At 41.8% G+C, this 27,430-nt stretch overlaps 1 long non-coding RNA gene across 1 annotated transcript in view; it reads right to left on the bottom strand.

Moving 5' to 3' along the window:
* Nucleotides 1-26,570, bottom strand: part of LOC127475195 (uncharacterized) — a 48,360-nt gene extending 21,790 nt beyond the window's left edge. The window contains exons 1-2 of the long non-coding RNA XR_007906129.1: nt 26,454-26,570; nt 23,149-23,272 (exon numbers count right to left, since the gene is read on the bottom strand). This is a non-coding gene — a long non-coding RNA (uncharacterized LOC127475195). The remainder of the gene's footprint in view (nt 1-23,148; nt 23,273-26,453) is intronic.
* Nucleotides 26,571-27,430: the final 860 nt, after the last annotated feature.

The following is a 27,430-nucleotide window of genomic DNA, read 5'->3' on the forward strand; positions in this document are numbered from 1 at the left end:
AACAATGAACCAAATAAATTATACATTTGGAGAAAAAAAAAAGAAAAAAACCAACAACCCAAAGGAGGACTAAGATTAGAAAATTAAAATCACAGTCTAATGTCAGTATTATTTCTGAATAGTCAGGGTTAGTGAACACACATTACTGGAAAAGATTCCAAGGCAACAGGGAGAGAACAGTTAAAAATCAATTAGTAAGAATCATTCTGCTTTAAATATACAAAGTATGTACAAAATGAAACAATGTCATAAAGAAAAAAAAATTAAAAGACCACAGGAAGTTATAGTTTCAACAGAGCTTCACTGATATCAGAACTGTGTTTTTAAACACAGATTTCTCCTCTCTTCAAGGATAATATTCAAGAGCTCACGGTTTGTGGCTGTAGAAAAAAAAACATCCTTGAACACCTTTTCACATTATTCCCTTTTCTCCCTCTTGGCTTCTGTGATGCCAATAAAACCAGGATGTACTTCAGTTCAGAAAGATCTACTGGCCTGTCAACTTTCAAAATATCCATCAAGCCATTTTTGTAACACATTGGGGCGAGGAAAGGGGAAACCAGATTTGAAGGTCTTGTCAGAGCTCATAGTAATTTATGATGTGAATGCAAAGTGCCTCTGACAGCAAGAAACTGCTTGCCATGAAACCACTTTGCAGTGAAATAAATACTACAAACCAAACTGGGATGCCAAACTTCTTGGCACATCCTGCCAGGGGCTGTGCAATCCACTGCCCTCTTTCGTCCCTGATTTTGGCTACCTCTGAAAGAAGATTGTGAGAATCCTGACTCTGAAGAGCTTATCAATGTTAACCAGTGGAACACTCTCAAGGAAAGGCAAAGCCATCTTCACTTTTCACCCTTTACTAAAAGCACACCCCATCCTGCCTTATTTAAGCACTGCTCAGGTTACCACAGCACACAGAAGAACCAACAGCAGAAATTCTGTTGAGTTTGGTACCACACACATCATGAGAGAGGGGAGGTGTAAAGGCTTGAGAAATCATCTTCTAATATCACCAGATGACACAGGAATTCTTTCTGTCCCTCATTTCAGGGTCAAGAACTGAGAGTGCTCAATTTCTGGCAAAGGTGGGAGTTGAGACAAGTCTTCCAAGTGCCTTAGTTATAATTTGAATTAAGTAGGACTAAAACATCACACATAGCAACAAATATTAGCAAGTAAATAAAGCCTACAGATATAGATAAAGTAGAACTGGCTAAAAATTTCCCATGTTGGATGTGGAAGAGTTCTGTGGAGATTTGGGGTTTAATAAAAGAAAGCTTTAATAGAAATGTCCTTTTCCTGGGGAAAAAAAAAAGATGGTGTGGATAACATCACAAATAAATAGCTTCTAGCTCTGATAAATAGCCAGTCACAACACTACATTTGGCAAAGCCTCTGCAGAGAACACATTACTTTATTACTGTTGTTATTTCTACAGAAATAGGTTTGTATCAGCACTGTCACGGAGCAGTCTAATCTTCCCCTGGATTTTTGGGTCAGAAATGAATGTACAGTACAGATGTTCCAGCAAGGAGTGCTGGGCAAGTCAGGGAAGCAAAGCAGTGGAAACACAAGGCTGTGATGCAAGGAGAGGGCACTTCAAAACAGGAAAATACAACCCAACATGGAGGGAACAACCAAGCAGCTCAGAGCCAGACTGCTGAGATAATGTGAGTAGTGGGCTCTGAAGAAGCAGAGACCGAAAAGGACAGCTGAATACAGTGTTTTGGGAACTAAGACCTCACAGAACTTCTAATAATTGGCAATGAGCTCCTACTAATTGGCAATCTTTTCAGCACAGTGTTCAGAGTACGCAGAATAAATGAGACAGACGATGTGTTTTCCTGTCTTACCCCAAGACTGAAGGATGGTTGAGGAAATTGAAACACCTCCATGCCTGGTGAAGTGGAAAAGGGGTTACAACAGCTGCTGTAACTCCATACAAGTATTACCCAGCCAGCACTGAAAAGAATTCAGAAGAAGAGTCAAGATCAGGTGCCTCACAGAGCAGCCTAAATCACCAACCTGTGGATTGTCCCCAAACACAACTGAGACTGGAAAAGAATTCAGCTGTGAGGAAAAAAAGTCAGAAATTCCTTTTGTAAGCCCAGTGGCATGGGGCTGATTAGAATTGCAGGCAGCAGTTTGGGGCATTGTTTGTTCATGTTTTGTCCCTAAATCTGAAATCTGCAATAACATTTCAAACTCCCAAAGAAGATTCAGAAGCAGAGAAAAGATAGTCAGGGTGATCCATATAATGACCTTTTATTCCTTATCTCTCTCTCATTTAATCAGGGAAGGTTATTAATGGAAACAACCCCAGGTTTTATTGGCCCTTAATGCCAGGGTTGCTTTTCAAAATTATTCAAGAGATGTCATCTTATTCAGCTAAGTAAGAGTGAGACTAACTTCCCGTGCTAGTAGTAAAGCTAAAAAATTGTCTTTGCCATGAAAACTTCAAGTTTTAAATAGTGAACATTATTTTAGGCTATGCCTTTATTTTCAAGTTTCAGCTATTTATCTTTTTAATTGTGCCAGAATTCAATTTTTAAACTGAGTTCGATCGGGTTTGGATTATTTTATGTATTTGTCAGCCCAAGGTCAGAGTTTGGATGAGTGCCTTATTAGTTTAAGGGTTTTAACAAGTAGCATAGGAGCTGGGGATTCCATTAGTAGCAGACAAGCCAGAGTCTTTTAATACTTAGGATGTTTTTTGGGATCCAAATGTGTTTTGGTTGCTATGGAATGAAGTCTCCCGTAGAAAAAAAAACACCCTGGGGCACTAAGTCCACATTCTGGGGATGTGCTGGCAGCAGAAAAATAACATTGTGCCAGTTGTAGGCTTTTGCATTTTTACAGTGTTTTGTGTGCAAAGGGATGGAACCAAGATAAATGGTTGCAGATGGCTAAAACCAGAGTTCAGAAAACAAACTGAGTTTACCTTGTGCATTGCACAGCCACACTGCAGATGCTCCTTGGTTAGCAGGGCCTGCTGAAACAATTCTAAAGGATTGCTTGTAAAACTGGCTCAGGGATGAAACCTGCTAAGGCCATCAGTATATCCCAATTTAAAAAACATCATCAGCTCCAGCTCATTTTCAAGGCTTTGTGATCATGATGTAATTGGAGCTTTTGCCTTCATCTTCCTTTGGGTTGTCTCTGTTTCCTAAAACACTGATGAAGAATAACCTAGTGAGGGTTATCCCTCATCACCAACACAGGACTCTTCAGAACACAAAGGCAGACATGCAGATATTAGAGGGGACATCCTTAGAATTAAAACCCACAAGAAGAGGATCCCACCTTTTCTCCAATGATGACAATTCTTGTCAGAAAGGGGTCTAATAGAATAGGAAAAGATTCAGAGAGACAGTATGGAAAACCTGTATGAGGAGGGCTCCTACAGGCTCTTTAGGACTTGTTTAACTAGTTAGAAGGTAATTCAGTAACAGAGAAAAAAAAAATTTAAAAAAAGTAGAATTCTCCACTAAACTTAAGATTTATCCCTGTAAATTCAGAAGGCAGAAACTGTGGGGTTCATAATTCTGCACATACATAGAGTCAAAGCCAACATTCCCAGGGTATTTTCATGTACAAGAGTTCACGACCAAAATGGAGCATAACCTGGTACTGTTCATCACTGAGAGACTCCAGTCAGGTTATTCAAGGCTTCCTACAATAAGATTAATAACAAGGGACACACTGAGCCTGGAGCAAAACAGCATCTAGGTCAGGGCAGGATAACTTCCACTCTATCACAATGGCTTCATGAACTTCCGAAGAGCTCAAGTAGATGCAGAGAGGTACTGAATAACTCAAAGTTGTCAACAGTTACTCAACACAGCATGTATTTAGGAATTCAAAAGGGCATTTTCATTATGGAACTCAGGGGAAATGGCTTATTGTTCACTTCAAGAGGAACATTGTGCACTCATTGGAAGGTACCTTTTGCTGCACAGAATTTCTCAGTAATGTAGTGACAGAGAGGGGATGTTTAGTGTAGATCACGTAGGGGCAAAAAAATGTTCTTGCACTAAAGAGACAACAGTAGGTTTTGGAACATCATATTTGCCCCAATTCATGCTCGGCGGGGCACAAAGTCCATTGACCTTCCTGTCAAAGCAACACGTGCCTCAAGTTTCAGAACAAAACAAATTCCCCTTAACATATGTTGTGCTACACAAAAAAAAAAAAGAGAAAAAAAAAGAGAGGCAGGACCAAGAAACAATGGCAGAGAGAAGAGACAGAGATACTTCTGTATGAGCAACTTTTTCCGAAGATCAGCAATCTCACTAAACAGATATTCACCCACAGCATTTGCTTCCGTAACCTCCTGTGACAGCAAGTTCCTGTGCTGTGTGAGAAAGTGTTTCTTTTTTGCTGCCCCATGTTCACTGCCATTGATTTCATTGACTGACCCTTTTAAATCAGTCAGTGCAAATATATAAAGGGCATCTGATAGGGTTCCAGAGTGACATAACTGGACATAATATAGCCTAGTGTGACAAGCTGCTGAAGTTTGAAGAAGATATTCCCGGTTCCAGACAGGTATCAAGGGTGAACTGAGACAATCCCAGGTCCTTTGTTCAGACCTGTGTGATGTGGCACCACCTCGCCAACTTCTCTCCCGCTGCTGTCCTTCACTAACTTCCAGGTGGAAGATGAAGGGGGGAATTGATCACTTTAATATTTACCTTGAATGGCAAGGTCTTTGATGGTTTGTGCAACTGCTGAAAACCTGTGGGGAGGAAGTTCCAACGCTCCAAAGTCTCACCCATCTTCCACCTGTGGCATTCCCAGTGCCCACACCATGGGGCTGGAGAACATTGAGTAAACACTTACACTGCCATTGGAGTGGAGGTGTAAGGACAGCTGCTTTTTAAGTACAAGCACATGGTGCTCTGTGGGTTTTCACAGCTCCTCCAGCACATGGAGCACATGCTGCTCCCTCAGTTGCAGTTGCTGACAGAAGCTGATGTTTTCACAGGTTGTTTTCTTTCTGGAACGAGGTCAAGGCTTGAAGGGCCGCCAGGAAATGAGAAGGATCCTGTCCTTCCTGCATAACTCTTAATGTTTTTTTTTTAAGTATGACATCATACCTTACAAATCAAGAGAGCTTGTGATTGCACGTGCAAAGGTGGTTTCATTGTGTGACACACTGTAGTCAGCAATGCAGGCACTGAGCAGCCACTGATGTGGGAGATTAACAACTTCAAACAAAGCCTGATGTGCTTTCTTCATTGAAACCCCTCATTCTCTTCACCAAATTCCCTTTGTAATTAGATGAATGTTTCAGTCTCTTCAGACAGATGTGGTGGGGACAGATACAACTGAAAGATGGAGGCATGGGCACCACCTAAATTTAGCAGGACTGTAGGTGTCTCACCTGGGTGATTGCATTCATTAACTAAGAGTGGAAAGACATTGGCTTTTTCAAAGTGTGACTTAAGACCTGATATTAAAAGCAAGTTCAGCTTTCTCCATTGATTATATAGGAAGCAAAGAGGAACTCCCCTTCTAACCTAATCATTTACAGGCAGTGTCAATAGTCTCAGTGTGTCACAGAATTATAGCAACAATTTGTGTTTGTTTATAAGAGTGATTTCCTGCACAGAAAAGAAACAAGAAGGTGGAGAACTGTTTGCATAACATCAGTTTAGAGATCCCAGTGCATCATCATGGGTTACATGCACTCACACAGCACTGTACAACAAAGTGGGGACAAGACAACAGGTTTTACCACTTTGTCAGAAGTTTGCAAGAAAATTCTCTGTCAGTGAAAAGTGCACACTTACAACTTATGTTTTAGCAACAGTAAGTCTAGAGACATAAAAGAAATAAATAGAAGCAAATTCAAGAATGCACCAAGCTAGATGGCTTCTTTTATGTCATCTGTCTAGATTGTCAAGGTTCCTACAAAATCCTCATATGAAAACTGTAGAAGAAAGAAAAGACACAGCTAGACAATCCTGCTGATGCAGATGATAAGGTAGTTCAGTACTTCTGAAAGCAAAGGCTCCATTTAGGAGTATGGAATTTATTATGTAAAATCCCTTTCCAGCACCAGGTAAGCAGGAGAGTGGAGGGACCATTGCATTTCACACATCTTACCCTTCCTGCATTACCACATGCAGAGCAAATCCCAGCAGTCTGCCCTCCTTGTGGTTTCTGGGCTGGGAATTAAACTAGACAAAACTCCCCAATTTTAGCATCCCAGCAAGAAAAGGGAACCCTATCTCTTGCCTACTCATTTGTAACGTACATTACAGGAATAAAAGTAGATACTTAAATCCTAAATTATCCTTCATCCTTATTCTTTTCCACAGGAAAATCTTTCCCACCACCCAAGCCTTCCTACTGCTATTCCCAAAGTGTAAAGAGGAAATGAACACAAGATGTTACATTTGCCCTGCAGGTGCCCAGCTGAGCTGGAATCTGTTCCTCTCCATCTGCTCAGGTTTTCTGCTGTATGTGACACATAAAGGTACAAGAGTAAGGACCATCTACTGTTATTTTAACTGTAAGAAGGCTGGTTGAGATCACCTGGAGTGAAAGGTATCAGACTTTTAGGAACCTATGCAGACAAACACAGTAATTCTACAAGAACAGTTTTGCATACGGAAACTCAGAGTGGGATTCATTACATCCCAATAGCATTCCTCTTTTCTCTTCCTAGAGCTCACCAGAGAAGCTCTAACTTGCTCCTACTTTTAAGGTTCTGGCAGGGCAGCTTCCTCAAAACACTTTTTCTCTGTTAAAATTTCCATTGGTGTGATGGACGTTTCTTGCATTCAGTGAAAAACCCCTATTCTGAAAGTCAGGTGCCTCACTGCCTTCCAGGAAGGCACACAGAGGGGCATTTTTGGGGTATCCAGGTGTTCTTGAACTTGGCTTCTGTGACCCTCTTTGAGCCTTGGACTTCTCAACCAGCTGCACGATTGATGCTCCTTGTCCTGGCAGAGCTGATTCAAAGTCTCTCCAGAGCCTCTGTCAGATCCACAAATCTTTGTTGTGCAAGATCATCCTTCCAAACAAATCCAGTTCCAGAAACACTGGTAAAATCTGGTAGATAACACAGACATCCCTTCCAAAATGAACCGAACAAATTTTTGTCTGTGTTATTTTTCCCTTTCCCGTGCTATCCATCACCTCCCGTTCCATGCACCAAAAGCCACAAAGCCATACATCTGTCTCCAGAATTACAATTTTGCACATTTGGAACGCCGAAAACCACATCTTAAACTTTAACAAAGGCTCTAGAAAATAAAATGCTAGAGGACTATTTGTGATGATTGGTCATACGTCCCTGCAGCAGCTCCCTCTCCATTTCTGCTTGGCTTATGATCACCTAAACAATGGCATGACCAAAACCTGTGCTGAGTCACAGCACCAGGTAGACATTTCCATAAGTACATCAGTACCCCAGGTACTGCTTTCACAGTTTAAAGGGACTTTTGAAGGCCAAGGATTTTTCCTGGTTGGCCAAAGTATATTTTATTTAAATTTAAATAGTGAAAATTATGATTCTGTTGCCATGTGCTTTGCATGTTTATAACTCCTGGGTTTTTTACTTGCAACTTGAAGAGATAACACATACTGAGTTTATTTTAAATGGTTTCCTATTCAACCCCCCTAATCCACAGTATCCAGTACTGAGGTTAAATTCTCCCCTTCAGAATAAACAAGCCTTAAAGCTCTCATTTCTCTCTGACTTATCTCTGATCTGTTTGAAAAAACCTGACCAGATCCTTCTTTTCGTCTCACAAAAATTCACGCCAAGAGAAGTAACATCATCACAACCTGTCAACACTTAGAGGCTAAACAAAGAAAGGAACAGATCAAGAAAACGGGGATGAAAAGCTTTTGTGCCCCTCTTCCCAAACTAATATTCCCAAAATGTGTTTGGCAAGAGGGGGGAGGGCCCATTGTTTGAGCTAACACATCGGCTCATGTGATTATTTAACTAACTATCTCCATCCCCAGACATATCAAACGGAAGGCAATGCCAGCTGAAAGTATTATGTAGCCTTCAGTGATGTGAAACATCTAAGCTCCAAGGCATACGGTTTGGCTGGAGACTCCAGCTGGCACTGGTAGTTTTATTGTGCTGTGAAAAACATTAAAGTCCTCAGATGCCCTGCTGATCATGGGATCTGAGAAACTTTCCCTTCCCCGCCTGACATGTGCTCACACTGCAATTAACACACTCCTCCCTCTCTTTTCCCTCTCTGCAGATGAACACACACACACACACACACACACACACACACGTGCACTGCCAAAGTTATTTTGTCCTGGAATGCTTGTGCTGGGAGTCCCTGCTCTGTTGTGGTTGGGAGGGGGGAGCTTTGTCCAAGTGCTAAAAAAATCTGGTACCTCAACTTTCACTTGAAGGCGGCTGCAGCACATGTAGAGACCATTAAGGGTTGTGTTTTGCTTCCTAACTTTTCACACGTTTTCCTCCCTTTATGACATGTTTATTGGCCTAGAAGGGCGAGGAGGGGTAACAGAGGAAACCAAAGTTCTCCGTTCAGCTCTGACTCAACTATTGTACACCTCAGCCTCATTTAAGGGCAAGTTGCACTGGGCACGGTGGGTAGGCAGTGTGAGCAACTGGAACCATTAATCCCTGTTCACATCTGATTTTCGGCAAAATCTAAACCAGTGGGCCCAAGGTAGTTAAATGTGCAGCTTGGGCAATTAAAAAAAAAAAAAAGGTTACAGATGAATATAACTGGGTTTGAAAACAAATCTGCAAGGGGTTTTGGAGGCTAGTGCCTTGAGGATTAGAGCTTATTTGTGGAGCTTTTACAGGAAACTGCTAATTATGACACCTGCACAACTTTCCTTGAATTAGGCCCTGGGGATGCATTGCCTTGCCTATAGATGTTGGCCAAGGCCTCAGGCTCTTAATCCACAGCCATCACCTAAAGTGAGAACAGAACAGCCACAGGGCATTTGCAATGTTATTTAAGAAAGGGTATTGCACCGTTTAAACTGGATTTTTCCTTCCAACACAAACTACTTGAGTTTTGAATACTCTTCCAAGGAGTTTTACCCTTCAGGCTCCTGTGAAATCAGCAGGCTGATCCATTAAAATGGCTCCCACTCGAAGTGAATATGTATGCAGCACTACAAAAGTGTTGGCAAAACAGTTTGGAACTATAGGAATCAAAGCAAATAAACTAATGGATATGACTGTAAAACAAGGGAAATTCACACAGAACCAGCGTATCACAGACTCTCCATTCCAGTTTAAAATGGACATGTGTTTCTCAAGCCTTGCCTCGGTCCTGTAGCTGAGATGAATACTAATTTCCAGACTTTAACAAATACAATTTTAGAAGCATTTTCTAGAGCTGCTCTGCTAGCACAGTCCATGCTTTACAGTGCACAGCGTTCACCATGTGAAGACAAAAGCCAGGAATTTGTTCAAGAAAGCTTGACTTGAGGGTTTAAGACTTGAGGGTTTAAGTTAGGCAGTGGTTTACACAAGATGAACTTGCAAAAATCAGACGGGTTTGCACGTCTCACAAAATTAAGGTTCTAAAAACTGCATGACCAGCCACGTCCTGAGTGAGTTTTTGGGAACAATCTGCCATGATTTCTACAGGCTCTTCTACACTGCCCACTGGTTTTGTGGCAATGAAGCCGGTGCCAAACAGGCTGGTGCGTCTACACAGCATGATCAGCACCTCCTGAGCTGAGCCAATGTGTTAACCCTCCTCCTCCTCAGCAATTATCAGCCCGTTAGCCTGTGTGTGGATCTGGGACACAGCAACAGGCTGACACAGCTCTATGATCCTGGTCCAGTGCTACACTGGATATATCTGCATGGTGCTTTATACCCTGAAAATACATACTGAAACCACCAGCACGGAGCATGTGATAGAGGAGATGGCTGCAGTGATACAGGAGATGGCTGCACTAGGAATCCAGTCAACCCACAGCATCGAGAAAGCCTCCTGCACAATTCTCCAGCAAGTTTCCTCCTGAAGTGCAACACACACAGACAGAAGCTATCCTGATGGCAAATAATGACTAGGACATTTTTTGCTTTGAAGTCAAGCTGGTCAGTGGCAAGGACCACTGACACTGCCCTCACCCTGGTGGCTGTAACAGCCACTCTGGAAGCCTCTCTCAAAGCAGGCTCTCATTTTATTGACAGAAACATGCCCAAGGTAATAACTGATCCCTAGGTCTTACACGGTGTTTCTGATCAGCAGACTGTGAAGTTGTCTCCAAAAATAACCTGTCAGTGCCATGCTCAGACAGCAAAGTCCAAGCCAGAACCAAACCTCTCATCTCTGAAGGTCCTGACACTCCCATGTAACATCACAGTGTGCCTCCCTCTCTGACTTGTGGATTTGCTGCAAGTCTGCTCTGACCTTACTGAAAGAGCAATATTCAAACAATGATGAAGCACTGCAGCATTTTTTTCTTCTTGGGGCAGCCAGGGTTGACAAGTGGGTGGCAGGACAAGGTTAAGCAATGCATTCACCAGAAAGCACTCACGGGCTTATTTCCTTCCCTCTATCAATGACTTTTTCCAAATGTCTGAGCTCCTTTTTGTCTCAAACTGCTTAAGACATGGGAGCGTTCCAAGTAATAATAAACTCCTCGTCTTTAATTTATAACTCCTAAAATTGACAGAAGCCCATAACACTTTTTTAAGCCTGAAAAGGTGGTGGAGACGCATATTGTGTTCCCAGCACAAGAACTTCTGTGGCTGCAAGGAGAGAGAGCTGCCAATGTGCCTGCAGAAATAGCAGCAGTATTTTATTTATCCCCGTAAAGCTCGGCCAGTCTATTTTGCACGAGGGAGCAGATTTACCAGGAGGAGAGGGAAGTGCAGCCTCCATCCCTTTTAACATTGTTCAGCGTGGAGCCCATCCCAGCCCTGGGCTGTGAGCCTTCCCAGTGTTTCCAACTCTACAGCAGGAGCACTGGGAAGGGATGCTACATCAGGTGCCCTGAACCCTCCTGCTTGAGTTTACAGCCCAGAGCCTGTGTCTCCTCTCCTCCCCAGCTTTCCTATGGCTAAATCTGGGAACCAAACATCAGTCAATCCCATGGCACCCTCTTGTCCTTCCAAAGGCTTCTGCACATCTATTGGAGCAGAGGCATGGGAAGCAGGGGTTTAGGATGGGGGGGGAAATGCATCCACCAAACCCTCCATCTGCAGCCCAAAGGAACAACGTTTTTGGGCAGGAAAGGGAGAGGGAATGTGGTGCACAGAGCAATACAAAAAGGAGGTTTTGTGCCAGGCTCATCAGTGTGGCAGGGTAATAAGGTCAATGTGAAAACAACTGGAAGGCACATTCCCCAGTAAACATGTGCTGAGTGAAAACGGCCCGACCTTATGTTGTAGAATCCAAACCCATTGAGTCAATTGCCAGAAAACATGACATGACCTTTCAGATTCAGTGAGCATCAGTTCCAAGAGCAGGCTGCCGTGCTCTTTTCCATTTCACTGCTGCCCCCGGAGGGCCTCAAGTCACCTGAAATAATAGCTCGGGCTCAAAATCTGCACTCCTTTAATGAAAAAAAAAAATACACATGGCATCAAGTCTGACCCTGGTGGCAGATTTTTTTATATGCTTACCTCAATTTCTTTAAACTTAACAACTGTGCTTTGTTTTGCTTGCTTTTTTTTTTCTTAATTTATTTTTTAAATCTTCCCAGAGCTCAGGTTTTCCCACTGACAACCCATTTTTGGGAATGGAGGAAACTTCTTGGTTTTGTGAATGAGGAAAATAATTAATAGCTAATGAGGTGCTTCTTCCAACCCACAGCCTTCCCTCCCCAAACAAGTAAAGAAAAAACTATTCCAGCTGGAACATATTCTCTTCACTTTCTAGACTGAGAAACACATAAAGACGTATTTTCACCCACAAACCTTCAGAATCTTATTTTAATCCTCAGAACTCAAGCTGCCCATGAGAGGAGTAAAGCTGTGCAATGTTCCAAGCACCAGCAAGATGAGAGCTTGTGATATTAAGTGCAATTCAAACTACTTTCCCTCCCACTGAATTGCTTTCCCTGCTAAATCCTGATTAAAATTTTTCTCCCCTTTTACTGTCTCCCTGACAGACTGATGGGGCTGAGATCTGAAATCAATTCAGCTTTTAGGTGAAATATTTATTTTGGGGGCCAAACAAGAAGTTTTTTTGGATACTATTCAGATTTTCCCCTCCTCTGCCAAAATAAATAAATAAATAAATAAAAGCAGAAAGGAGAGGCAAGGATCCGAACCGTCTGGAAATTGTATTTATTTTGACTTGAGCTCTGCCAACCTGCAGTATACAAATACTCAGTCAAAACTGCCTCCCATCTGTGTTTATTGTGGAGGAATAGCAACATCCAATGGCCAGTTCAATGCAGGTTAATTGCAGGCGTGTATTGAATTCCCTGGAGAGCCAAGTACACAGTTAGCTCCCCTGGTGTAATCTCTTTCTGTTCCATGAAGGAAATCAAAAAGAGGAAGAACAACAATGCCAACCCACAGCAGAGCTTGATGCCTCTCTGCACAGAGGGGGGGATCTGCAGGGAACAATGAGAGTCTATTAAATTCTTTCATTGGCACCGGAGAAGTAAAATGAACATAAATTAATCAGCCACAAAAGATGGGACAAGTGTTGGTGCAACTCTATTGAAGTTGGTGGAGTTGTGGAAAGGATAAATTTAACCCAGGATCTTGCAATGTCTGCATTGAAAACTGGCTTGTTGAAAAAATGGGGCATTCTCAGAAAAGAAAAAAGGAGTGGGAGAGGCTCCCTGAGAAATGCCACCCTTTAATATCCCTGAACACTCACATTTTCACCATATTGACATTTGCCATCTTATTTCCTTGCATTTATAAAGCCATTTAGCCAAGATCTTCGAAAGCACTGACACACTGTGGGCATCAAAATTTGAGTTTAAAAGACCCAGACTGACAACAGCTGCACTGAAAATGAGTGCCCTGCAGAGGTGACTCAGGCTGGGCAGGACCAGGTGCAGATGCCGTGGTGCATTTTTGGATGAAGGAGAGGGGCAGCCTCTGGTCCATGTGAACCAGAGCAAACACACCAGTTCTGGAGAAGGAGCGGGGAAAAGGGATCTCCAGATTTGTTACAGTCACAGCCTAGAAAATCCATATCAAAAAGGCACACAAAAGTTCAGGGTCCTCAGGTCAACTTTAGCCTCCTCCTAACAGCTGATGTTCTATACTATGCATCACATGTAGCCTAAGAAGAGCCACAAAATACTTTAAAAAAAAAAAGGGAAGAAAAACATGCTGTTTGTGGTGTACCCAAAGGACAGAAAAACTCTGGGTGGTGCCAGAAGGGGAGCAGAGTTCCCAAGGCCTCTCCAGTGAATGTCTTTGTACATGCACACTTCCAGGCCCCACAACACAATGGGGGTGAGCATCTCTCTCAAAGCACCAAATCAGATTTAGAGCTTTAAGACTAGGACCAGATTCTCCTCACCAGGTGGGGTGAAGAGAAAGGGAAGGAGGCACTCAAGGTTGACTGCAGTATCACACACAATAGAGGAAAGGCACTGCCTTGGCACATCTTCCCCATGAACACACGCACATCCAGACCTGGAAGGCAGCAGGACCAGGGTTAGTCAGCCAGGACAGAGAGAGCTCCAGGGCAGAGCCCTGGATGAGATGAGAACAATACTTCAGGTGCAGAGTAAATTGGTACCACAAACAGCCACATTATTTTCTTGACATCCCCTTTTGCTCTGGGAGTAGGAATACACTTTAGCCTTAAAATACCTACTTCCCACCTCTCTAGCAAGTCCCATGGCCAGCACAGAGCCCTGACACAAGTGTGACCCCCCTCCTCCCACCGAAGGAAAAGCTACACCAGCTCCAGAGGGGCTTAATGGGGCAGTCGGTGCTCGCTGCCTCCCCCCCCGTGTGTGCTCAGAATTTCAGCCTCTGAACTGTCAGCCTTGGGGGGGTTAATGCAGTTTTCTCCTTCCTTTCCACATTGCCAGTGGCGATGTCCTTCTCACAGACCCATATTCTTAGGGGCATTTTCAGCTCTTCCTCCCTCTTCTCCCAGACGTCAAAGCTCCCATTAAATCCGCCTGCCCAATTTATAATGCTGAAGCCTTTCAGCCAAGGCTCACTCATCTCACGCCTCATCTCACTGAAGCTTTCTCCCCTCCAGGCTTCTGCCCTCATCCCCTCCAGTCCATTTATCCAGAGTCACCTACCTTCTCTGCCATCCTCAGATCCTTCTGCTTCCCAGCCAATGTTCATCACATCAAAGCTTATTGTTTTCACATTCAGCACCTTGCACAACTTCTTTTTTTTTCTCTCTCTCCACTTCCCCCTATTTTCCCTTTCATCCTGGCCCTCCTCAGCTCTCTCAGGAGACAATTTGTTCATGACTTTCTTCCAGTCTCATACCAGAGTTTCTTGTATATGCCAGAAACCTGATCAGGCTACAGTGCTCTACCAGGTCAGATCCATATCTCATATGTCTATGAGTAAGTTTAGTTCTTCCTCACTTTGAAACATTAAAATAACCATTACCACCATGAAAAATAAAATTAATGCTACACTTTTCTGCTTCCTTCAGTTACATCCCAGCCTTGTGCTCACAGTGGCTTCAGGTGACAAGTTGTTCTTCTCAGGCCCCACACCTTCTGGGCCTAACATTAGGGTTATACATGATACTATGTATTAACCACCCCCTGAAAATCTCCCTGAAATCTGCTTCCTCTTACATGTCACCCAAAACTATTCTAGTTCCCTATTTTGAAAAAATATCTAAACATATATTTCCACATAATACAGCACTTAAAATGAAATATTTGCAAGGATTCTTAAAAAGCACGAGCCGGTATGGCTTTGTTGATATCCGTGGAGGATAACTGGCTTTATTAAAACGTGTTGAGTAACATCAGATGGCAAGTTGGCCCCACAACTGAACATTTGAATAGACTCAACTCACTGATTCCAAGTTTAATTCAAAAGGCACCACTGCACCCTTGGGACTTTACGTTGCCAAATCTCCTTCAGAAACTAAAGAGTAAGAGCACGTTTCTCTTCACACCGATTTCTCAGCTCAGAACAAGCTCTGGGCAGAGGCTCCACATATGCTGTTGTTCAAACTGCTGAGCATTTCAGCCTCAAGCTGACACCCATGGCCATGACCCACGGTGCCCTCATTTACCTCTTGAATTAAAACGGAGCACAGCAACATATTTCCTGTCTCACTCCTTGGGTAGTCTCTCACACAAGGCTTCAGACTGCAAAGTTCATCATTAAACGCAGATTTTCACCCCCAGGAAGTTCCAGAGGCCCAGAGAAAGATGCTACAAGCCTGAGATCCTACAGTGGATTCAATTACAGCATGCAAGGGACATTTAAACAAGCTTCCCTTCGATAGATAAATGAGAGAAAAGAGCCAGCACACTCAGCATGAGTAAAATAAAAAGCAATCTTCAGCTGGTGCTAGCCATGCATATTTTGAAAACCATCCCCTTCAGCCATTACCAACAAAAAGTCAGCAAAAACTTATTTTAGAATCTGAAAAGACAGAAATTTAAAGCATTTGGCGGCACAATCTGTTACTTAGGGACAAGCTCATTAAAAATGCAGCACTATTTACTGAAGGCAAAATGCAGACATGCACTTTTGCATGTAAAGCAAGCACTTATGGAGTGATTGGAACACCTTTCCTCCTGATTGGAATGGAAAGGAGAGCTGGTTAATTGTTGTGATGGATGGCTCTCTGAATGAAGGTAATAATTGGAGAAGCCAGTCCAAAACCTCATGCAAACCCAAAAGGCCAACGAGTAAGAGACTGGATTCAACAAGAAATGAGCCACAGGGAGTTAAAAGGAGCTTAGGAAGAGCTGTGGAATCACCCCTGGGCTGCAGGTACACTGGGGGAGAGCAAGGGTGAACTCAGGGAACAGCCTGAGCTGATAACTCTGTGTCTTTGGGATAAGAAGGGAGAAGAGGGATGAGGGAACTGAGTTGCAAAGGCAAACGTCAACAAATGCAGAAGTAGGAGTGGGGGAACCAGAAATCAGGAGAAGCAACACGGTGGGAAGATGAGACTCAGGGAGAACATTGTGATTGTCAACCCAAACCAGAGAGAAAGGAGGGAGGAAGGACCCAGAGCAGAATCCTTTTCCCACTGAAATGATTCCTTTTTCCTGGCTGGGTCCTGCAGATCTCAGTTAAAGCTTGTTGGGAAAACTCAGCTGATTGAGCCAGTGACTGATCTTGCCATGGATTTACACTGCCATGAATCTCTGACTGAAATCAAGTAGTTACTCCTCACCTTGACAGATAAGGAGCAAGCCCTTGGGAGCAAAAGGTGCTATAAGGGAATGAAGCATTTTCTTAAAACACAAAGACCCTGAGCACAAAAAAACACTTGAAGTTCACAACTATGAATTCCATTGCTATATGAAACCATATATGAGCCATTCCTATGATATATTCCTGATATATTCCTCAAGACAACATATTAGACACATTGCATATGCTCTGTAAAACATCTGAAATTAAATAAAATAACCACTAAAATAATCATTACCAGGCTAACACTCTCTGAACCTTCCTAGGTCTTTTATATGACGGTTTTAATCTCTGGTCTTCAGAGCCCTGGGTATCCACAGCTTCCTTGGAAACAAGCTATGAAATTTAACTTGGAAAAAAACAACAACAACAACAACAACAACAAAAACCAAAGAAAGCAAGAGAGCTGTCAAAAGGCTTGAACTCGAGGGTTCCTGTCCAAGAAGAAAAAGAGGACAATTGGCATATTAAAAAGGGTTAAAACTTTGAGAGGTTTGCAAAATGATTATACCAGGCTGCTACAACTCCATGGCAACAGTGTATTTCCTCACGTGGGAAAGGAGGAGGGGTAGAAGACAGTTTCCCAGTAAAATAATATCTTTTTCTGGTCAAAGAATTTACTGTGCCAGATCTCCACCATCCCATGTGATTCAGAAGAATGCACATCATTCCAAACTGCTCTGGCTTCCCCAAAAACATCTCCAGAAAAAGGAGATTTGCAACCCCAAGACCTGACCCACTTGGCTACTAAACACTGCTCCCAAGCTTCCAAACTGGCAGCTTCAGAAGCTTCTTCTCTATTGGACAACTGGAGACATATACTAAGATTAATTAATTCAACATTAGGCTAAGACAAAGTAGAGATTTATAAAGAAGTCGGTCTCTTCCAGATTGTTTGTTTTGCTCCTTTGAATTTTCCCAATCTGGCAAATAAACAAACAAAAAAATGTTTCCTCTGTATCAATATTTGATGTAATAAATAATTAGAATGATTTTTTAAAAAGATAATCCAAAAAGCTCTTATTTCTATATATTTGGTTTTTGTCTTACCCTCCACTCCCTGTTCTGCTCCCTTTATATAAAAAATAACATTACATTAAATTTTTTTAAAAAGTGTTTAACACAGACTGCATGGAAAGTGAATGGAAAGGAAATAAAAGAATCAGTATTCCTGGTGAATAATTTGGCTAGAGGAAAAAGACAGATACAGATCAGATTCTTTTGATATGTTAAAAGCATCCCAAAATGCCTACGCTCTGGATGCTTTTACACAAATTATCTTTCATCATAAAAGTACAAAATACATATAATGGACAGCTCATCTCTCTCCAATGAATACGTAGCCACGAGCTGATAAGATAATAGACTAAACAGTGACCTGTCACAGACTTGACAATCATGAAAGTAGAGTTTAAAAAGTTGGTTCTCACATCTCAGGCATTTAATGGGCAGACACTAAGATCTGCTTCCAATCTTCAAATTCTTTTCATACTGTTCTGCCTTAATAAGCACAGGCATAACCCTCAAAACTGGTTGTATTTGAAGAAAGACACTGTTTGTACATATACTTCTCCTACAACCTCAGCTCCCAGGAACTAACTCCTTCCCACTTAACCTTAGAACGACTTCAGTGTCACGTAGTTGCTCCAAAACAGATTAAAAATCTCTTTATTGAGTGCAGCAGCCCAATTTGCTTTATAGTCGAATCTCAAGAGGCACCTGAGGCACCAGTTGAAGGATAGGCTCCTAATAAACAATAATTATTATTTTTGCAATGTGCAAAGCAGCTGAACTGTTGAGAACAGAGTCTCAGACCTGGAAATTCTTTGCTGGTGGCCTTCTCTGAGTGCCCCATCTCACCATGGCACCCAAGCCTGCTCTCTTCACAGTGCCCACGAGAGCCAAGCTCATCTCCTTCCCCCAGCACTTCTTCCAAGGCAGCAAAGACATTGTATTTTTGGCCTTAATAATTAACCTAAGAGGCACCTTTGCACACGAACATGCACTGCACATATCTGCTACTTTTCCCCCCTACACTGCATCTGACAGCCCAACTGTCCTTCCCTTTTCTCAGTATCTCCCTTTGGAAGAGTTCACCCATGGATAGAAAATCCTCTTCTCTGTACACAAAAGAGCAGGTGGATTTGTTTGAACTGGGCAGCACTCATTATGGATTGCTTTTACACAGCTCACCCTCCTGCAAGATGCCTCATTAGCATTGCCCAGTTATTGGTAATTATTGTATTTTAAATCAACAGCCAGCCTGAAAAGAAACAGCATGTGGAGCTCAGACCTCAGAAATGATGGCCTGGGTTCTTACTACAGTCCTACAACAGTCCCACTGTGGGATCTCTGGAAAGTCACTGACCCCCACTATCACTACTCTAAACCCTGCTAAACAGGAAGATTAGCTGAAAAAAATGATAAGTTATTAATGTAGCCCTAGCAGCAGTCTCATACAGGCACCATCATCTCTTCTGATTAAATTAATAGAAGCTCATCTCTTCAAAGGAATTTAGGGGCTTATTTTCACTATAAAAGCCAAAAGTCCAGGAAAGTAAGTACACTTGAACACCTCCTGGGGGAACAGAACCTGCATCTCTCAAGGCTTTTCTTTTTCTCCCAAGTTCACATCAATACGGCTTGTGGGACACCTAACACTCATTAAAACCAATATTTATTGATTGATTTAGGCACTTTTACAGTCACAGAAGAGCTTTCCATTCTTCCTTAGTACTATGTAGACAGAGCAGCAGCTTTTAGATGACAAAAATGCAAAAGCTGCAAGCACTCAGGATGAAGGCGGGCCAGTGCATACAGGTATTACAGTGTAAAGTGGTGAGCTCCTCCCTGAGGAACAGGCTCATGTATATGGCAGATATCTCACTTTTATTTAACCTGAATATAGTTTTTCTTATTCTCCCACACTTAGAGCAGGCTCTGAGTATCAACTGTTTTCATTCTGCAAAGTCAGTCGAGCACTTGTGGTTTTCCCTTCAGGAGGCTGTGACGAGAAAAGGGGTTGCCTTTATTTTTTCCTGTTTATTGTACTCAGGAGTTATCACAGTGTGACTCCAAATCTCTCCCCTCTGGGTTAAGAAAAACAGCATGTGATTCATCTAGGCAGTGTTAGGAAAAAACACTCTGGGAGTGCAAAACCAAGGTTTTAATTATTTTGGGGCAAGTAATCAGAAAGCACAATACGCCTGAAACCACCTTTTAGCAGCCTTCTGGAATATATAAGAACCTGGTCAAGCTTGGGCTGCCTGGGAGCCAGGTGAGAGCTTACAGGATCACACCATGGCTTGTTAAGACACTTTCACAAAGGCTTTTTGATTTCACTTGCACCAGCAGCCTCATGCTGAAAGGTTAGACTTGCAATCAAAGAGAATCTATGAGCGCAATGCACCATGAGCCATTTCTTAGTCACAGAAAGAAAAAGACAAAGATTTTCCCCCAGAACCAGTGGGGTATCATTCAGCATAGAATGGGAACCTGAATACAGCATTAATAAGAGTATCAGGTACATTGATCTATAGTTGGTGGGTTTGTGGAGCTCTGTGAAGCCCAAACCCAAGAGAAATGAAAAGGCAGACAAAGGGATGAAGCTGTGGTCTTTCTACACCAGAATATACAGAGGTATATTCACCCTTGGGAACCAGTTTCTTTGAAGGACAGAAGATTTTCTTGATGCTGTACAAGAAATTAGCAGCGAGGCAGGAGCTGGCTTTGTGTCTCCATGACTGTACCTGGTGTTGCCCATTCCTATCACACAGCTGTGGCAGGGGCCACTTCCCTGCTGCTCTCCATTTCAGGGACATGATTCCAGCCAAACAATCTCTCTGCCTTAAGTCAGCCTCTACAGATGAATTAATGCAATCCAAACTGGAAATTATGACAGGAAAGTCCAGTCTAGAAATGCATCACCTTTCTTTATAATGGTGCTAGGCAGTCTGGACAGTCCCACCAGTGACTGGTAACCTCTGGTGGTTTAAAAGGATGGAGGTCTAATGGTAGGTACTTTGGAACTCATTCTCTCCGGTTTTCTGCCAGGCCCTCAATTGCAGAGCTTCCTGTAAGCACTGAAATGCTAATCTTTCCCATTGCATCCATGTGGGCAGGGATGGGGATGTGGAACCCACGTGTTTTGCCACAGGGTTAATTATGGTGGCTTATGCATCACTGTACTGTCATGAAAGCAGGCTGATACTTCATGTTTCACACTGTACAATTCCACCATTGTCAAACATCAAATCCCCAAAACATAACACAGCCCTGTAAAGAAAGGGAATTAAATGATGTAATACATGGAGTACAAGCAATGCCCAAGAAAGGATAAGGAAAAGCCTAAGGAGCACAATCTTCCCTTGAGGCCTGAAACCCACACTAAGCAGCAACCCAAAGTGGTCACTCAGAGAAAGAACAGAGAAGCACATCAGGCCTGGAGTGCTGCTTCTTCCACCTTCCAGCTCCTGGCAATCTGCCATGAGGGGATTTCCTGAGCCAGAGGTTGCATCTGCATCAGTGTGTTTAACAGCCCCTGCTGGACCTATTTTCCATGAATTTGTCTAATTGCTTCTTGAATCCATATCTGTCAGCAATAAGTTCCACAACTGAATTATGCCCTGTGTGAAAAAGCACTTCTATTTGTTCTGGTCTCAAGTAGCTGCCTTAAAATTCCCTTCACTGCCCCTTTACTCCTACATTGTAACAGGGAATAGTCATTTCCAGTTCATTTTTCCCATGCCATTTATGACTTTACACACACCTGTATTACTTGTCTCTCTTCCAAACTGAACTGGCCTGTTTTATTTAATCCTCTCAGAAAGTAATTTTAGAACTCTGCACATCCTCGTTGCCCTCCTCTGTATCTTCTCTTTTTCCATCATGTCCTTTTTGGGAGAGGATGACCAGCACTTTGTGCTCCTTCAAGACATGGGTGGATCAGAACTTTGCAACCTGCATAAGGCCATTTTCTATTTTGTTAACTTACAGGAAATAGTCACACTGGCCACATACCTGTAGGATTAATCCCAGAACTGCATTCTGCATACAAAGGATGGGTAGGGAATACAAATGACAGAAATCATACAGATAAGAGTAAACATTTCTGGTTTAGTAAAGTGCTAAAGTGCAATTCATAGGGAAAAATCCATTATGAGCAATTAATAATTGCTCCAAAGTTCCATTTCTGCCTCAGGAAATCCTGAGCCCCTGCTAACTTCTGCCAGAGGAATGTACCATGGATTAGTACATAGTTTTATCCTTCTCAGAAGCTCTGAGTTGACCACTGTTGATAACAGATAAAGGAAGAGATAAATTTTTGGTTTCACATACCATCCTGCCTGTCTATGTGTTACAATTTCAGTGATTTTAATCACAGTTGCATCCCATAGAGCCCACTGCTTTCAAACCCAGGCTTGAGGCAGCTGCAATTTGAATTCATTTCATTCTAAGGTGGCACAAAAAGATCCAGATTTTGTGCACTGTGGCCAAATACAGTTCATGTTTGCTACAGAATTACACTCATCATTGCATCTAAATGTTCTCAGCCACCTCTTTCATACCCAGCATTATCTGTACCCCCTACCCCTTATCTCCAGCACCCCCAGACTCTGTATCTGTACTTTGGAGAGCACTTGCAAACAGATTCTGAATTATTTTTTAGAACAGATTAGCTAAAATGCATTGAATATCTATGTGGACTCATTCAGAATTAAAGCAGGCCTAATTCAATTTAACTTACTTCACTTCCAAAGTGAATTAAGTAAATGTAATTGAAGCTACTTAAATTCTGATTAAGAGTCTTGACATCTGCTGCAAGTGAAGCTCTATTATCCACAGGGAGTTAATTCACCACCATAAGTGTGGAAACACAACCAACTGCATAGCAGGAAAGCTGGAGAAAAAGGAAATCGTTAGTCCCTGAATTGCAATAATCACCACAGTGTATTTATGCTAAATGCCTATTTAATTTGGGGAGGCAACATTCTTGCATGACAAAAAAGGGAAATAGACTTACCTCACTTAGAAGAACAATCCTATAAAATTTTCCAGTAACTTCTTTTTTTTTTTTATTTTTGTAACAGAATTATAATTGTGTCAGAATTCCAGAGAAGTTGGTTAAGGAAAAAGGAGATGAACTTTCATCACAAGAAGTGCAACAGTAATCAAATTTTCTTTGCTAACTCATTGTTGTGCAAGTATCCATCTTTATGTGGGAATAGTAAAAATGGCTTAGAAAATTACCTCAGTTTTACATGGTACATCACAGAAAACCTCTCTTTGCCCCACTGTGCTTGTCTTCTCCCTGTCAATTTGATGTTTAATGCATTTGTTGTCACCTGATGGCAGAATCACAGAAACCTCAAGCTCTTGCTGCCTTGACACTGAACCTGTTTCAGGCCACATCTATGGATAACTCTACTGCTATTGACAGTGACAGAGAGGCATGTGGGTGTCCTGTTTCTTCATGATCTGCTTTTACTATCTCTCAAGAGTCCTGCTATTTGAAAAAAATCAAGGTTTATTACACTTTGTGCAATATTCAGTTCATCCCATGCCATCATTATGCTGATTTTTTGTGTACAGCAGCAGTTATTTACAACTGAACTTGAATCTAAAAAGCACTTTTTTCAGCTTATTCTTCACTTCCCTGCTGACAAGCACAGTAAAAGTAGAATTGCTGGGGTTACTGGTCCAACCTGGGCTTAGGAAGATCAGCAATACCTGAATATAGAGTGCAGCTCCAAGCAGCAAAATGTTGCCTGAGAGCAAAACAAGGTAGTAGTGGCCAAGAGAACAGGTACCTTCTTGAGACTTACACAGCCTAGAAATCCTCCCCAGCTCTCTCCAGGTATCTGAGTCCTTGTTTCTGTGGGTATCTGAAGTCCTTGTGGTCCAAGGCTCTTGTTGTCCAAGTCCCAATTCATGGTGGTCTATATGATTCTAGAGATAAATAAGAAATAAAGCTGAGACCCTTCCCATGAAAAAAATCTAAGACCTTTTCTCTACCAGCCTCACACCCAGTAATGAAGGACTAAAGGTCATTTTCTGTCATAAATATATGCATTTTTCCTAACTTTATCTTTTAAAACTTTACAAGGTTTGACACTTTGTCATGGTTTGAGATAGCCTTCCTGTACATCCCATCCCAACAGCTGCACTGCCAGGGGTAATTTCTCCATATTCTTTAATATTAACACTACATGTTGAAAATGTGGGTTTCAGCCAAGAAACTTGCTTCTTTTCCCTTCCTTCTGTTGGATTTCATTCAGATAGAATTGCACCATATAATCAAGGGTAATTTCATAGGCTTTTGTGAGAAATTTTCAGTAGAAATCTGAAGGCTTCTTGTTTTTCCTGATGGGATAACATGGAGCAAGTTCTACACCAGCTCTCCTTGTCTACCCCATAGAAAGAGTGTCAAGGATATGCCTCTCCCTGTATACTACTCTCCTCCACAAATTCCCCAACACAGTCCAGCTTATTTTCAGGTTGTACTGGAACCTTCAAACTTGTTAACTTGCTTTAATTATCTTTCACTAACAATCAGACTAACAATCAGAATAATTGTTCTATTTTAAAAAGTACTGCCTGAAATAGAAACACAAAAAAGTTGACTAAAATGGGGGGGAGAGGGGTGGGAGAATTCATATCTGAGACTAAACCATTTTGTTCTGAAAATTCCCTTTACAAAGTACATATTGACACCAAGGGAGAAGAGGGGAAAAGGTGCTACATGATATTTCTGAGAGATTTATTCCTCTGAGAAAATGTTTGCTGGCAAAGACAGGGGAGAAGAAAAAAAAAAGGGTGGAAAAAAGCCACACAAAAAACCCCAACCCAAACCCCAGAAAGAAGTGGGGAAGAATATTTAAGTGACATAAACATTCAAGACCTTCCTACCTCATCCCCAAATCATTTCAGAGCAGGACTAATAATATGATTTTAATGACACTTGTGTAGGAATCAGTTTTCCCACCTGGAATTTCCTGCCTGACAAAATGATCAAGGCCTCGGCCTCAGGTAACTCATAGAGAAATAATATGTGAGAAAAATATAATTGTAATGTCTTCTACCAAAACCAATGACCAGCTGTGCCCTCTCTACTGGTGTATTAGTTCACTCCTCTCAGATAATGGGGAAGTAGCTTTGCTGTGTGGTCGTAAATGAAGTAGACTGGAGTAGTTAGTTCAAAAGTGACAGAAAAAAGAATTCCAAGAACTCAACTGAGAAGCTTACTGGAAAAGTGGGGCTGAAGATCTAAATGCAGGAGGTGGATGATTCAGTAATGAATGGAAGGCTCATTTTGACAGCTTGGGCTGCCATCCAAGCTAATTTGTTTCCAAGCCTTCAGTTTGCCAACTGAAGTGGTTGAGGAATAATAGGCCCCAAAAATATTTCTAAGGAAACACAATGCCCATTATCACTGAAAGAGAAAGAATCTGCACGTTTCAAAGAGGCAAAAGAAATTTGAGATCTGCCAACTTTGGCCAGTTCCAAATGACACAGGAAGGAGCAGTTACAATGTACTGAAAGGAAAGAAATAGAGCATTGTTAAATAAAGTAAATTCAAAGTAAAAGTCGTCATAAAAAACAGACACAATAAATAGAAGGATGATTCTTTTAGAGAGAGATGATTTTATGGCTGAGCCCATGCAAGCAGCCTATGAAAAAGAAAAGAGGGGCATAGGAAAAAATTGAAAAGAAACTGGTAAAGAGAAGTAGTATATAGTAAAATGAAGAATAATGAAGCAGTACCTTTATGTTCAACTTGGTCATCATAGTATTTCATATAAACTCGCCTGGATATTTTAAAAACATTAGAAACTTTAAAAATTCCCACACACAAACATTTTGTAGCTCTCACTAAAGTCAACAACAGCAAGAAGCGTCTTGCAGTTGTCAGCACAGGTTAAGCCTGTCCTTATCCTTCCAGTTTCTGTGCAGAAACACCCACCTTACCCCCGTGGCACAGGAAATATCTATGGAGGTTGTATACTCCTTTCCACCACAGACTTCACTTCTTCAGTGAAGAACAGGTGAAGAGGCTAGACATGGCTGGTGTATATATAAAAAGCTTTTTTTGTTGTTTGTTTTACTTTATGCAAACACATTAAAATGCTTATTACTTGTAAAAATATTTCCTTATTATATTTTTTCTACCTAAGGGTAAAAAAATCCATTTTTCTGCTCTAAGACCTGCTCAGCAAAATACTGGAGTTACCTGTTAGCCTTCAGCTTAGGTTTTCCTAACAATCAGCAGCTGCAAAACTCACCTTTCTCACCTGCTACTCACTTGATGCTACAAACAGACCTTTTTCGTGCACAAAAGGAAAGTAGCATTTTACTAAGAGACTTACCAGCCTTTTAGATGATACCACCTCTGTGATGCCCCATCAACACCTGACTATAAAAACGGCTTTCTCATCCTCCTAAACACCTTTCTGATCTGAAACCTTTTTTTTCCTGCATTTTTAAATGAATGGAGAAAGAATGAAACTACTGTAATTGTCTTGCACTAGACAGATTTCTAAGCTTCAGGTGGTTTTAGATGCACATTTCATGGTCAGTGTTATTGAGGACCGTTCCTAATAAATTTATACATGTGCTCACCACCTCCATTTCCACTGAGAAGGGAATCTAGCACTGAAGGTTACTTTTCCTATTTATAATACAATTGCACTACCAGGCCACTTAATTAAATGGGCACTCAAAGCTAACTGTGTTCCCTCAGGGTAACTCTAAATTGCAATGGGAAGGTACGACTGCGATTTTAGTAGTTGTACCAAGCCCAACTTCCACCCCAGGAGGATCAGTAGCAACAAAGCTACACCTGAGCAGGTTTCACTGCAGGCTGAATCACTGCACACATATTCACACACAACTCTGTGTGTTTTACAGCAGTTAGATTAAAACCAGCTACAGCAGAACCAGGGCCAGCACTGGAGTCAAGAAATATCTGAGAAGACAAGAGATGGACTCCCTTCCCCTTCCCAGTGAATTTCTACCTAAATTAATTTCAGAGCCCTTGTAACTGTCCTGTTGGTTGTCCCTAAAGCCAACAGTGTTTCCACGTGCTCATTTGCAGCAAAGGTGCACTTTTAATGAGTATACACTGCCATACCTTGCATTTTTTTCATGTCAGTGGCTTTCATGGGTGGTCACCTCTCCACAGCATAGCCCAAGGACTTACTCAATACCTTGCAAATTGATTCTTCCTCATGAGAGGGTACTGGCTGGATGCCACCGAAACAGAAATAACCATGTTTCCAGAGGTAAGATTGTTTGTGTTTACTCAATAAGCTGCATATTCACAAAATTCTATCATTGGAAAATCCAAGTATTTTAAGAAACTAACCTTTCAATGGAATTCTGACAAGGCAGGATGTTTTGATGATAGATGAACAGTATCCTGCCACAGTTAAACAGATTACTATTTGTGAATTTTGACATGATTACTGATTTCCTCAACAGATTTAAAGTCTAAGTTTATCTTCATGTTAATCCAATTTCATGCCTAGAACAGAGCAAGCACAACAGAATGTCTTTCGTAACCTTCTGATATCATTAATTATTGCTACATTGGGAGTTACAGCATGGAACAAACAGGTTTTTAAATGGAAATCATTTGTCTCTCAGCAGGGAGACTCAACAGTTTTATTTCCTTCAACACCAAGCTGCATTCAAGTAATCTTGTTTCATGGTGATCCTCCTTCGACAACCTGCAAGTCAGTGGTGAAATGCCATTTATTTTGTCCCTGGATTGGTCAAATATGCTGCCCATAAGGGGAGGTGTCTATTTCCTCTCCTAATTGTGGAGGAAGGGTTTTCTATATGTTAAGGCCACGCTTTCCCCAAGGTGTGGGCATTTGGTCAGGTTTCCTGGTGATTTTCCACAAAAGGAAATCCCCTAACTCATTAAAAAAAAAAATAGATTAATTGACCGGTTCAGTAACAAGCTGCCCCAGGACCCAATAAACTTTACAAAGGGTACATTCCAATTATGACTGGGCTCAGCATGAACCTGATAAGTAAGCCAGCAGAGTCCTTCTCCAGCATTAAGAGTGGGTTTTTTTCTCTTTTTCCTCCATTAATTTAACT

Source organism: Manacus candei, unplaced genomic scaffold, assembly GCF_025592945.1.
Source record: "Manacus candei isolate 608988 ecotype Guabito, Panama unplaced genomic scaffold, ASM2559294v1 h1tg000046l, whole genome shotgun sequence".
NCBI lineage: Eukaryota > Metazoa > Chordata > Aves > Passeriformes > Pipridae > Manacus > Manacus candei.